The following is a 10766-nucleotide window of genomic DNA, read 5'->3' as shown; positions in this document are numbered from 1 at the left end:
AATGCATTAGAGGATTAAACACTAAATAAGAACATCTTGAAGTTCTGGCCAGTATATCTGGATGTTGTGCTGGAAATTAAAAAAACTGGCTTCATGGGAGACATTCAATTGTAAATTAAATTTGGTCTTTGAACAAAGACCCTGTTATAGGGTTCTCTAATTAGATTAGGAATCAAAACCGGTGTGCCCCAAGCCCTCTCCATGCCACCCTACCCTTACTTTGGCATCTACGAGAATGTTTGGGGTCTCTGGATTTATGTATGAATTCTTCCGTCTCTCTTCGCAGCTTGGGTGAATTCTGGCGGAGGTGGTGAGGGGTAGACCTCGCTTTGGGGGGTGGTGAGGTGGAGGCTCGGAGGTCATTTTGGGGATCAGGCTAAGTTGCCGCGAGCAGAGAGAGCAAGCCGGCTTGAGGACCGACCCTTGCCTGCTGGTGTGTTGGCTCAGATGTAGATTTTGACCTTCTCAGCATTTATGACATTTTAAAATAGGGTGCCAACACTTAAAAGTCAATAGATATCACATACGAGTCTGAATTTCTGCTTCCCTTGAGAAGCCAGCTTTGCTAATCCTGGGCTTGCCTTCCCGCGAGGCTGGAGGCTGAGGTAGCGGACGCCGCTTTAGAAGATCCTCGAGCGTTGCGGCTTCAGTCTCTCCCGCTGCTGATGCAGAGCCCACCCAGCTTACTCACAGCCCCTTCGTGGCGTCTGCCTGGTCCTCGCAGGCCTTTGAGTTTGCCACCTCTGATTTAGAAAATTTCCCGGTCTATCTACAGCTCTGATTAGAAGGGAAGATTTCACCCTTAGAAAGGAGGTATGCAAGAAATGTTTATTGAATACTAATGCTACTAGGTAATATGAAGCACACACTGTGTTCCCATGTGCCTGTCCCTATTCTTTAAAAAATATTTTATTTATTTATTTGAGAGAGAGCAAACGAAAGAGAGAGAGAGAGAAGGAGAGCATGAGCAGGGGTGGGGCAGAGGGAGAGGCTGAGCAGGAAGCCTGATGCGGGCTCGATCCCAGGACCCTGGGATCATGACCTGAGCTGAAGGCAGCTGTTTAACTGACTGAGCCACCCGGACGTCCTGCTTTTTTTTTTTTTAATAACAGCTTTATTGAAATAAAATTCACACACCATACTGTTTATTTATTTATTTTTTGAGTGAGAGAGAGAGAGAGCGCACGTGTGCTCCTAGGTGTAAGCGTGGGGGTGGGAAGGGGCAGACGAAGGGAGAGCGAGAATCTTAAGCAGGTTTCACGCCCCACACAGAACCCAATGCAGGGCTCAATCTCAGGACACTGAGGTCATCACCTGAGCTGAACCAAGCATCGGATGCTTAACTGACTGAGCCACCCAGGCGCCCCAACGTTTAGGACGTTTTCATCACCTCAGAAGAAACCCTGTACCTGTCGGCAGTTACTCGTTATCTCCCCCCAACACCCAGCGCTAGGCAACCACGACTCTGCTTCCCGCCTCGACGGATTTGTTTATTTTGGCTACCTCCTATCAGTGGAATCACACCATATCTGGCCCTGTGCGACAGCCTCTTTCCCTTCGTGTATTGTGTTCAAGGTCCATTCATGCAGCCTCTAAGCAGTACCTTACTTTTTTATTGCTGAGTAACATGGTAGTGTGTGGCTATATCCCACGTGATTTCTCTCTCTATTTGTTGAGGGACACTTGGGTTGTTTCCACATCTTACTATTATAACTAATGCTGTTAGGAACATTCCTGTGCAAATTTTGTGTGGATGCAGGCTTTACTTTCTCTTGGGTATGTGTATATAGACACACGCGTCTACGCGTGTATATGAGAATATATACATGAGAATGGAGACTCTGGATCACAGGGTAACTCTATGTTTCACCATCTGGGAACTTCCAGACCATGTCCCGAAGCAGAGGAGCCATGTTAGAACCCCACCAGCTGTGCACGAGGGTTCCAGTTTCTCCACAGTCTCGCCAACACTTGCTCTTATCTACCTTTTTTATTATAGTCCTGCTGGCGGTGTGCAGCGGTATCTCATGGTGGTTTGGATTTGCATTTCCCTGGTGGCCAGCAACACGGAGCATCTTTTCATGGGCGTGTTGGCCATTTGCCAGCGCTGTTGTAAGCACGTAAGTGCACTAATTCTTTGCACCACAACAACCTTGACAGATAAGTACGATTATTACCATGTTTCCTAACACATGCCAAGCTCAGACTTTCAGTTGCAAGCTTTCTTTTGGGGGGATGAAATTAATCCTTATTATACAAAAGGGAATTTTAGTTCCTGGTTCTGGAAAGGAGAGTAAATCTCAAAAGAAGACCGTCTGTGCTTCAGTAATTCCTATTTAGCATGCTTTTCCTCTCTCAGGACCTTTGCATGTGCTGTTCCTCTGCCTTGAGCCGTCTTTCCCTGGCTAACTTTTGATCACCTTCTTGAGTCTCTGAGAGGCTTCTCTGACCCCGTCCAGTCCAATTCTGGGCGCTTGTTTGTCCTTGTAGTACTCTGGACGGACCATAATCACATCCATTGGTTAGTGTCTTTCTATGTTCTTGTCTTTCTTTGAAACAAAAGGTTTTTGTTCTGTACACTTGTAATTATGCTATTTCTGTTCATTTGTATTCCATTTTTAAAAAGTTTAACACTGTATTAACAAAATCAGTGGTGTAACTGAAACCATAATTTTACGTGGCTATAAAAATATTCTTGGAAGTGATTATAAAATAGCTCCCTTAACCATTCCCTTTAAAAATGTTTAAATTTTTATCATTGCTTTGCTATGGTAAAGAACACTGACATGAACATCTTGGGGCATAAAGCTTTCATCTGTAGGATTATTTCCTTAGGGGAGAGCCTCAGCAGTGGGATTATTGAGTCCGAAGCATTTGTAAGGCCCTTGATGCACATTGCTAAAGCCCTTGCAGGGAGGTGGTACAGTGAACTAGACTGCCCCGAACACATATGACAGTGTTAGCACTGGGTTTATTATCTTTCTAAAAAAAGCTTTGCTTGGCGTTTCTTTGATGAACAGTGGGGACAAATGTAATAATTACATAAACAATGGAAGCGCATCTTAACTGATAGGCCAATTAAAAAAAATAGATACTACATTATTGGTGTGGTTTCCTGAAGGAGACCTGAAAAAGACTGAACGAGAGCGTTTGCTGGTGAGGATAAGAGAATGAAGTGGCCTGAACAGCCTCAATAAAAGTGCTGATAATGGGATTTGCTGATAAGGCAGAAGGACATATGGCTGGACTCTTACTCCGTAGCTCATTTCTTCTGCCTTATCAGCGTAGAGGCCTGCTGCTCCCCTGCAAATGAGCTACACCTGGCCGTGCAATAAAGAGATTTGCTCGCTGCAGGTGGACAGTAAGAGCTGCCCGAGACAGCTCCCAGCATAGAGGACAGAGCTAAAGATGCAGAAGGTTGGAACTGGAGGAAGCTGGGCCAACATCAGGAGGCGAAGCGTTTTCAAGCATTTTAGTTCAGTTTAATTGACCGGTGGAATCGTTCATTTCTGTGTGAAATCCCAATATGGGAGCCGGGTGGGGGAGAGCAGAAGGGGGATGGAGGAGGGCCATTTGGTTCCCTCTGTCATTCACAAAGGGCCTCGAGATGTTGGCCCTTGTCTCCAGATGAGATGCCAATGCGATCCCAGGGACACGTGATGGGATGGAGAGATTTCTGTCCTTTGACTTTCCTCTGAGCACTTAACACGTCGTAATCACTGAGTCCTCACCGTAACCTCATCAGACGGATACCGTTGGTACTTACGTCCTGTAGAGGAGGTCACCACAGCACAAGGAGGTTAAATAATCTGTCTACAGTCAAACACTGAGGAAGGGGTGGAGCAGAGCTTCAAACACAGGCAGTCTGAAGAGGGCAGGATAGAGACTGTGAAATTGGAGGGTACGAACTATGATTAAGTGGATAGACACTGGAAAAATGCGGTCCATTGCGGTAGATATCCTGACTTTTAAAAAATTATTTATTTATTTATTTGAGAGAGAGAAAGTATGAGTGGGAGGGGCAGAAGGAGAGAATCTCAAGCCGACTCCCAGCTGAGCACAGACCCTGACGAGGGGCTCGATCCCAGGGCCCTGAGATCATGACTTACGCTGAAGGCAGATGCTTAACCAACTGAGCCTACCCAGCTGGCCCAAGGGGTGGACACCCTGACTTTTAAAAAAACCTGAATTTTCATTGAAAATGGGGTTAGCCAAGCTTGGCTTCCTGAAAGATGTCTATGAAATCAGCATTTGAAGTAAGCAGAAGACATGGATGTCAAGGAGGGCCAGTAGAGCCCCACGTAGCCATTTGAGGGTCAGGACCTGAAGAAATAAATGGAACATTCCTATTAACAGTCTGTTTACTTGTTTGTTCCCACACTCGTAACTCATGAAGCAGGAAATGGATAGAGAACAGAGGCCCTTAGGTTCCAAGCCTGCTGTCCATGCTCTATAAATCCAGATGACTCTCTGAGCCAAGGTCCTTTCAGCTTTGAAATGGGGATAATAACGGTATAAACGTCATCGGGTCCTTGGGGGGAATAAACGAGACCATGCATACAACCTGCTTCTTTTGTCTGGTACATCACAAGTGCTCAGACAATGCTCACAGTTAACGTGCAGTTATCCTCTCTTTCAGGAGGTGTTTGCTGAGCCTCACCTGTACTCATTGGGTTAGTGGAAATGTCTAGGATGACCCAGGAGGGGGATAAGACAAAGTCCTGAGGCCAAAGATTTTAGCTACGAAGTCCCTTGCCTTGAAATGTGTTGATGGGTAAGAATGTTTGAGCAATAGGACTTCATAACTGACCCAAGCATAGAAATGGATCAGGACAAGGGGTGTGGCCACATGGTCTACTGAGAGCACAGACTCAGAAGCACCCAGAAGTCAGGCCATCCTTTTTTTTTCTTTTCTTTTCTTTTCTTTTTTAAAGATTTTATTATTTGTTTGAGAGAGAGAGAGAGAGAGCACAAGCAGGGGAGGGGCAGAGGGCAAGGGAGAAGCAGACTAGCAGCTGAGCAGGGACCCTGACGCAGGGCTCAATCCCAGGACCCTGGGATCATGACCTGAGCCGAAGGCAGCTGCCTAATGGCCTGAGCCCCGCCCCGCCCAGGCGCCCAGGATTGCGGCTTTTTTGACATGGGTTGTGTGCTGTGCTCCTTTGAGCTGCTAAGGATGAGCAAGATAAAACAAAAGGGAAAAATTAGAGCTTCCCCATTACTTAGGGTCAAAATCGGGATCTCTGGGGCGCTTGGTAGAGCACGTGACTCTTTTTTTTATTTTTAAGATTTTATTTATTTAGTTGACAGAGATAGAGACAGCCAGCGAGAGAGGGAACACAAGCAGGGGGAGTGGGAGAGGAAGAGGCAGGCTCATAGCGGAAGAGCCTGACGTGGGGCTCGATCCCATAACGCCGGGATCACGCCCTGAGCCGAAGGCAGACGCTTAACCGCTGTGCCACCCAGGCGCCCCGAGCACGTGACTCTTGATCTCTAAGTTCAAGTCCCACATTGGGGGTAGAGATTACTTAAAAAAATCTTTAAAAAAAAAAGAAAAAGCAAAAGCAAAACCAAAATAATGATCTCTGTCATAGAATGCACCGTTAGACCTTGTCTCTGCAAAATCAGCTAAAGCTGAGTTGAATGAATTGGAAAGAATTCAGGCCATCAAACAAGGTGCCTGAATTTGCAGATCACCCGCTGTGAATAAATCATCTAAAAATTACATCAGAGCTCAAACAAAAGTTCTGTGTCTCTAAATCGACACTTTGAATCACTTTTTTTATTTAACAAAAAAAAAAAAAAAAAGGAAAAGAGTTGAATGGAGCCCAGGGAGACAATCACAATCCTTTGAAACTCCAAATAAGGCTTTGGACCAAGTAATTTTTTTTTTTTAAAATTGGGCTTTGGAACTGAAATCGTCTTATAAACAGCAATGATTCCTGCAGCATTGGCCACATTCTAAATTCTAAATCAAGAGCCTGATGCGCCATGATTTCATTTTATTAATATTTTTTAATTAAACAATATTTCCGAAGACTTCATTTTTTTAGGTTAGCAATTTTATGTTCACAGCATCATTGAGAGGATGGGATTTTGCATATATTCCCTGTCCCACACATGCACAGCTTCCCCCAGGATCTACAACACTTACCAGAATGGTACAGTTTCCACCAAGGAGGACCCTACATTGACACATCACGATCTCCCAAAGTTCGCAGTTTACCTGAGCGTTCACTCTCGGCATTGTAGTTTCTAGGGTTTGGACAAATGCATAGTGACATGTATCCATCATTATAGTATCATCTAGGTTTTTCAAAGCCTTAGAAACTCTGTATTATCCATGAGAAACAAATAAACAAATCAAAAAATGGGCAGAAGATATGAACAGACACTTTTCCAATTAAGACATACAAATGGCTAACAGACACATGAAAAAATGTTCAAAATCATTAGCCATCAGGGAAATTCAAATCAAAACCACACTGAGATACCACCTTACGCCAGTTAGAATGGCAAAAATAGACAAGGCAAGAAACAACGATTGCTGGAGAGGATGTGGAGAAAGGGGATCCCTCCTACATTGTTGGTGGGAATGCAAGTTGGTACAGCCACTCTGGAAAACAGTGTGGAGGTCTCTTAAAAAGTTAAAAATTAAGCTACCCTATGACCCAGCCATTGCACTACTGGGTGTTTACCCCAAAGATACAGATGTAGTGAAGAGAAGGGCCATATGCACCCCAATGTTCATAGCAGCAATGTCCACAATAGCTAAATCGTGGAAGGAGCCGAGATGCCCTTCAACAGATGACTGGATTAAGAAGTTGTGGTCCATATATACAATGGAATATTACTCAGCTATCAGAAAGAACGAGTTCTCAACATTTGCTGCAACATGGACGGCACTGGAGGAGATAATGCTAAGTGAAATAAGTCAAGCAGAGAAAGACAACTATCATATGATTTCTCTCATCTATGGAACATAAGAACTAGAATGATCAGTAGGGGAAGAAAGGGATAAGACAATTATCATATGATTTCTCTCATCTATGGAACATAAGAACTAGGAAGATCGGTAGGGGAAGAAAGGGATAAAGAAAGGGGGGCTAATCAGAAGGGGGAATGAAACATGAGAGACTATGGACTATGAGAAACAAACTGAGGACTTCAGAGGGGAGGGGGGTGGGGGAATGGGATAGACCGGTGATGGGTAGTAAGGAGGGCACGTATTGCATGGTGCACTGGGTGTTATACACAACTAATGAATCATCGAACTTTACATCAGAAACCGGGGATGTACTGTATGGTGACAAACATAATATAATAAAAAAACATTAAAAAAAAAAAAAAGAAACTCTGTATTATCTATTTGTCCTTCCCTCACCACCACCCCAACCCCTGTCCAGAAACATTGATATTTTTACTATCTTCATGGTTTTGCTTTACCCAGAATGTCATATGGTTGGAATCATACAGCATGTAGCCTTTTCCAAGCGATGTCTTTCACTCAATGCCATGCATGTAATCTTCCTCCATGTCTTTTCATGGCTTGCTAGCTCATTTCTTTTTAGCCCCGAGTAATATTCCATTGTCTGGATGGACGGCAGTCTATCTATCAATTTATCTACAGGACATTTTGTTGCTTCCCAGTTTTGACAACTATGAAGAGAACCTGCTAAAAAAATCTGTGTGTAGGTTTTTGTGGGGATGTAAGCTTTCAGTTGTTTTGGATAAATATCAAGGAGCATGATTGCTATGATTTCATTTTAAGTTTTTCAGCAGCCCTGTGCTATGATCATCCCTATGTACATTTCACACATGAGAAGGCTGAGGTCTGGAACGTCACGATTGACTTAAAGATACACACTTAAGAGTCAAAGTGGGACTAGACAAGTCTTGGTCGCTGATGGGACGCACTAGGAGTCAAAAGGCGGTCCTACCCCCAGTTTTGTCCAGACACTCTGGGTGCCCTGGATCTGCTACCTCAGCCTCTCTTCTGTAAAAACAGGCGAATGTGTCCTGCTGCTTCACAATGTCCTTGTCAAATGCAATCCTGGGCAGAGAACCACTTTGGAGTTATGTTTCCAGTTAGCGCTGTGGACACGTCACTGTGTCTCTGGGCTTCACATGCCACATCTGTGCAATTAAAAGCTTTGGACCCCTTTCCAGTTCCGGAAGTGTAGGGTTTTGCATCTTCACACCTCTCTGGGCTCCTCAGTGGTGAATTGGAGACTCCGGCTATCAGGGGGAAGGATGGGAAGCTGTGAATGCTTCTATTTGAGTTTTGGGGTTGAATAATGTTGGCAATTTTGAAGTCTCATTATCTTACTCCCTAATGCTTGGCTTCTAAATAGCCGTAGTTCTTGGGGAAAGGGGGTTGGAATAATAGTGTTGGAAATAGTTCCACTGGGGAGGGTGAAGGGTAGTCGGAGTTTTTAATTTAGAATCTTGGTGACCAAATGCTGCTCAGAGTTTGTCCCTGGGGCACCTCAGTCTCAATCGAAGACAATACAGTGTTCGGAATTGAGCCCGTTATTAAGTGGGGGGCTGGGTGGTGGAGGATAACGTAGCTAGGGATGGGGACAATATGCTGTAGTTGCCAGTGTGGGCTTGGTTCTAATCTCTGTTCTCTCCCACCATGGCTATGGGACCCCAAGCTCTCCATGCCTGGCTCACCCCCCAAACTGGTATCTTAAGAAAGAAAAGAGGGGCACCTGAGTGGCCCAGTCGGTTAAGCATCTGACTTTTGATTTTGGCTCAGGTCATGATCTCAGGGTTGTGAGAAGGAGCACCAGGTGGGGCTCTGTGCTCAGCACCAGTCTGCTTGTCCCTTTCCCTCCCCCCTGCCCCTTCCCCTGCTGTCTCTCTCTCTCTCAAATAAAGAAATCTTTAGAAAAAAAGAAAGAAAAGAGAAGTGCAGCCTGAAGTCTGGTGCCTCGTTAGCTGTTGTCCCATTCCGACTCTACAGAGGATGGTCTGGTCCTTCAAGGGACTGGAAGCTGCTCGGGTTGCCCTTTCTAACAGAGCTGTGACGTCTCAGTGACGTCACACCATAGTGTTTTCATTCTCCGACAGTGAGGTGTAGGCTGGGCAGTGGAAAGGGGAGCCCAGGCACTGCCTTACACACGTCCTATCCTTATAACAATGCTCTAATGTTCTTATTCTTCTCCCCATTTGTAAAGGAAGACATTGAGGTGCAGGGAGGTAAAATTTGGCAAAGACAACAGAGCTCATAAGTGGAGGAGCTGGGATTCAGACCTATGTCTGTGACCTTCTCGGATCCTGGGAGTCCTAAGGGGAGTTACTGGGGCTCAACCTCCCCACCCCGAGCTCTCCCTGCCAGTGGCTGTCAACGGATGGCAAGAATCTGTTTCACTGAACTTCTCTGGGGCATTCACAACTGCTGGAAGGTTCAGGAAGAATGGGATTAAGGACACTACATGAAGACTGCAGAAGTGGCAAGAATTCATACCCTCCTGCAAGATGCCTCTGCAGTCCTTCCATAGGCGACCATACCTGTTTCTTCTCCCATGGATCTGGGCTGGTCTGGTGACCTGCTTTGGCCGTTAAAATCAGACAGAGTGGATGGTGTCCCAGTTCCAAGTCTAGGTCTCAAGAAGCTTTATGTGTTTTTTTGCTCTTTCTTAGAAACCCACCCAGCTGCCATGCAGACAAACAGGCTGGAATGTTGGAGGAAGAGAGATGAGGTGAAGCAGAGTCAAGGTGCCCCAGCCCAAGGCCAGCCATGTCCTAGAGACAGAACTAGCTCGACGTACAGCGGACTGCAGATGCATGCGTGAGCCCAGCCCAGACTAGAACCACCCAGCAGAGTCCAGCCTGAACCTCCTACCCCACACAGTTGTGAGCTAATGTACAGCACTCCAAGTTTTTTTGGAATAATTCGAAGTTTGTGAAAGCGTTGGATATCTCCATCACCCAGTTTCAATTTCCTTTCACATTATCATCTGATACTATTGTGGTGCACATTTCTTTGTCAAAACTAATAAACCAGCATTGGTGTATTATGGAACTAACCTGCTGGTATTATTTGGAATAATGCCTTCGTTCTATTTCAGGATCCAATCCAAGATGCCACAATGCATTTAGCTATTGTCTTTCCTCCATCTCCTCGGATCTGTGAGAGTTTCTCAGTCTTCCTTGTTTTCGTGACTTTGACAGCTGTAGGAGGACTGGCTGGTATGTTGTAGCATGCCTTTCACCTTGGGTTTGCCTGATTTTTTTTCACGATTAGGCTGGAGTTTTCACGTTTGGGAAAGAAAGATCACAGATGTGAAGTGAAGAGTCCTTCTTATCACATCATGTCAGGGGGGACGTGAGATCCACCTGACGTCATTTGGTGATGTTAGAACAGTGTTTTCCAGTTTTCTCCATTGTCAAGTTACTCTTTTTTTATTTTTTTATTTTTTTTATTTTTAAGACACTGCATTTTGGAGTGGTTTGCCCAGTAGATAGCTGCTATATACTACTTCCTCATTGCATTCACGCCTCTGAATTTGGCTTTTCCAAGTTATTTCCTGGACTGTTTTCCAACTTTAGTCTTTTGGTCAACAATCCATTGTAACGTTGCACTGGACATTGATCTGCGTAAGCAGAGTTCTAATGTCACTTTTGAAATTCTAAGAATCTTTTTAGGGTCTGGTCAAATGCTGTTGCCTTTGAAAACCTTCCTTGGCTCACGTTGTAAACTCCGAGAGTATTAATTCACACATGCCTCCCTTTCGTGCCGCACCGTCTGCATGCCAGAG

At 45.0% G+C, this 10766-nt stretch overlaps 1 long non-coding RNA gene across 1 annotated transcript; it reads left to right on the top strand.

The window, feature by feature from the left end:
- The first annotated feature begins 2007 nt into the window (after positions 1–2007).
- LOC121101730 lies at positions 2008–10378 on the top strand. Its single transcript, XR_005833745.1, has 2 exons — positions 2008–2120; positions 9649–10378. It is a non-coding gene; the product is annotated as an uncharacterized LOC121101730 (long non-coding RNA).
- Positions 10379–10766: the final 388 nt, after the last annotated feature.

This window comes from Ursus maritimus, unplaced genomic scaffold (genome assembly GCF_017311325.1).
Source record: "Ursus maritimus isolate PB19 unplaced genomic scaffold, ASM1731132v1 scaffold_9, whole genome shotgun sequence".
Classification (NCBI taxonomy): Eukaryota; Metazoa; Chordata; class Mammalia; order Carnivora; family Ursidae; genus Ursus; species Ursus maritimus.
Note: the sequence above shows the minus strand (reverse complement) of the source record. Positions and strands in the feature narration are given on the sequence as shown.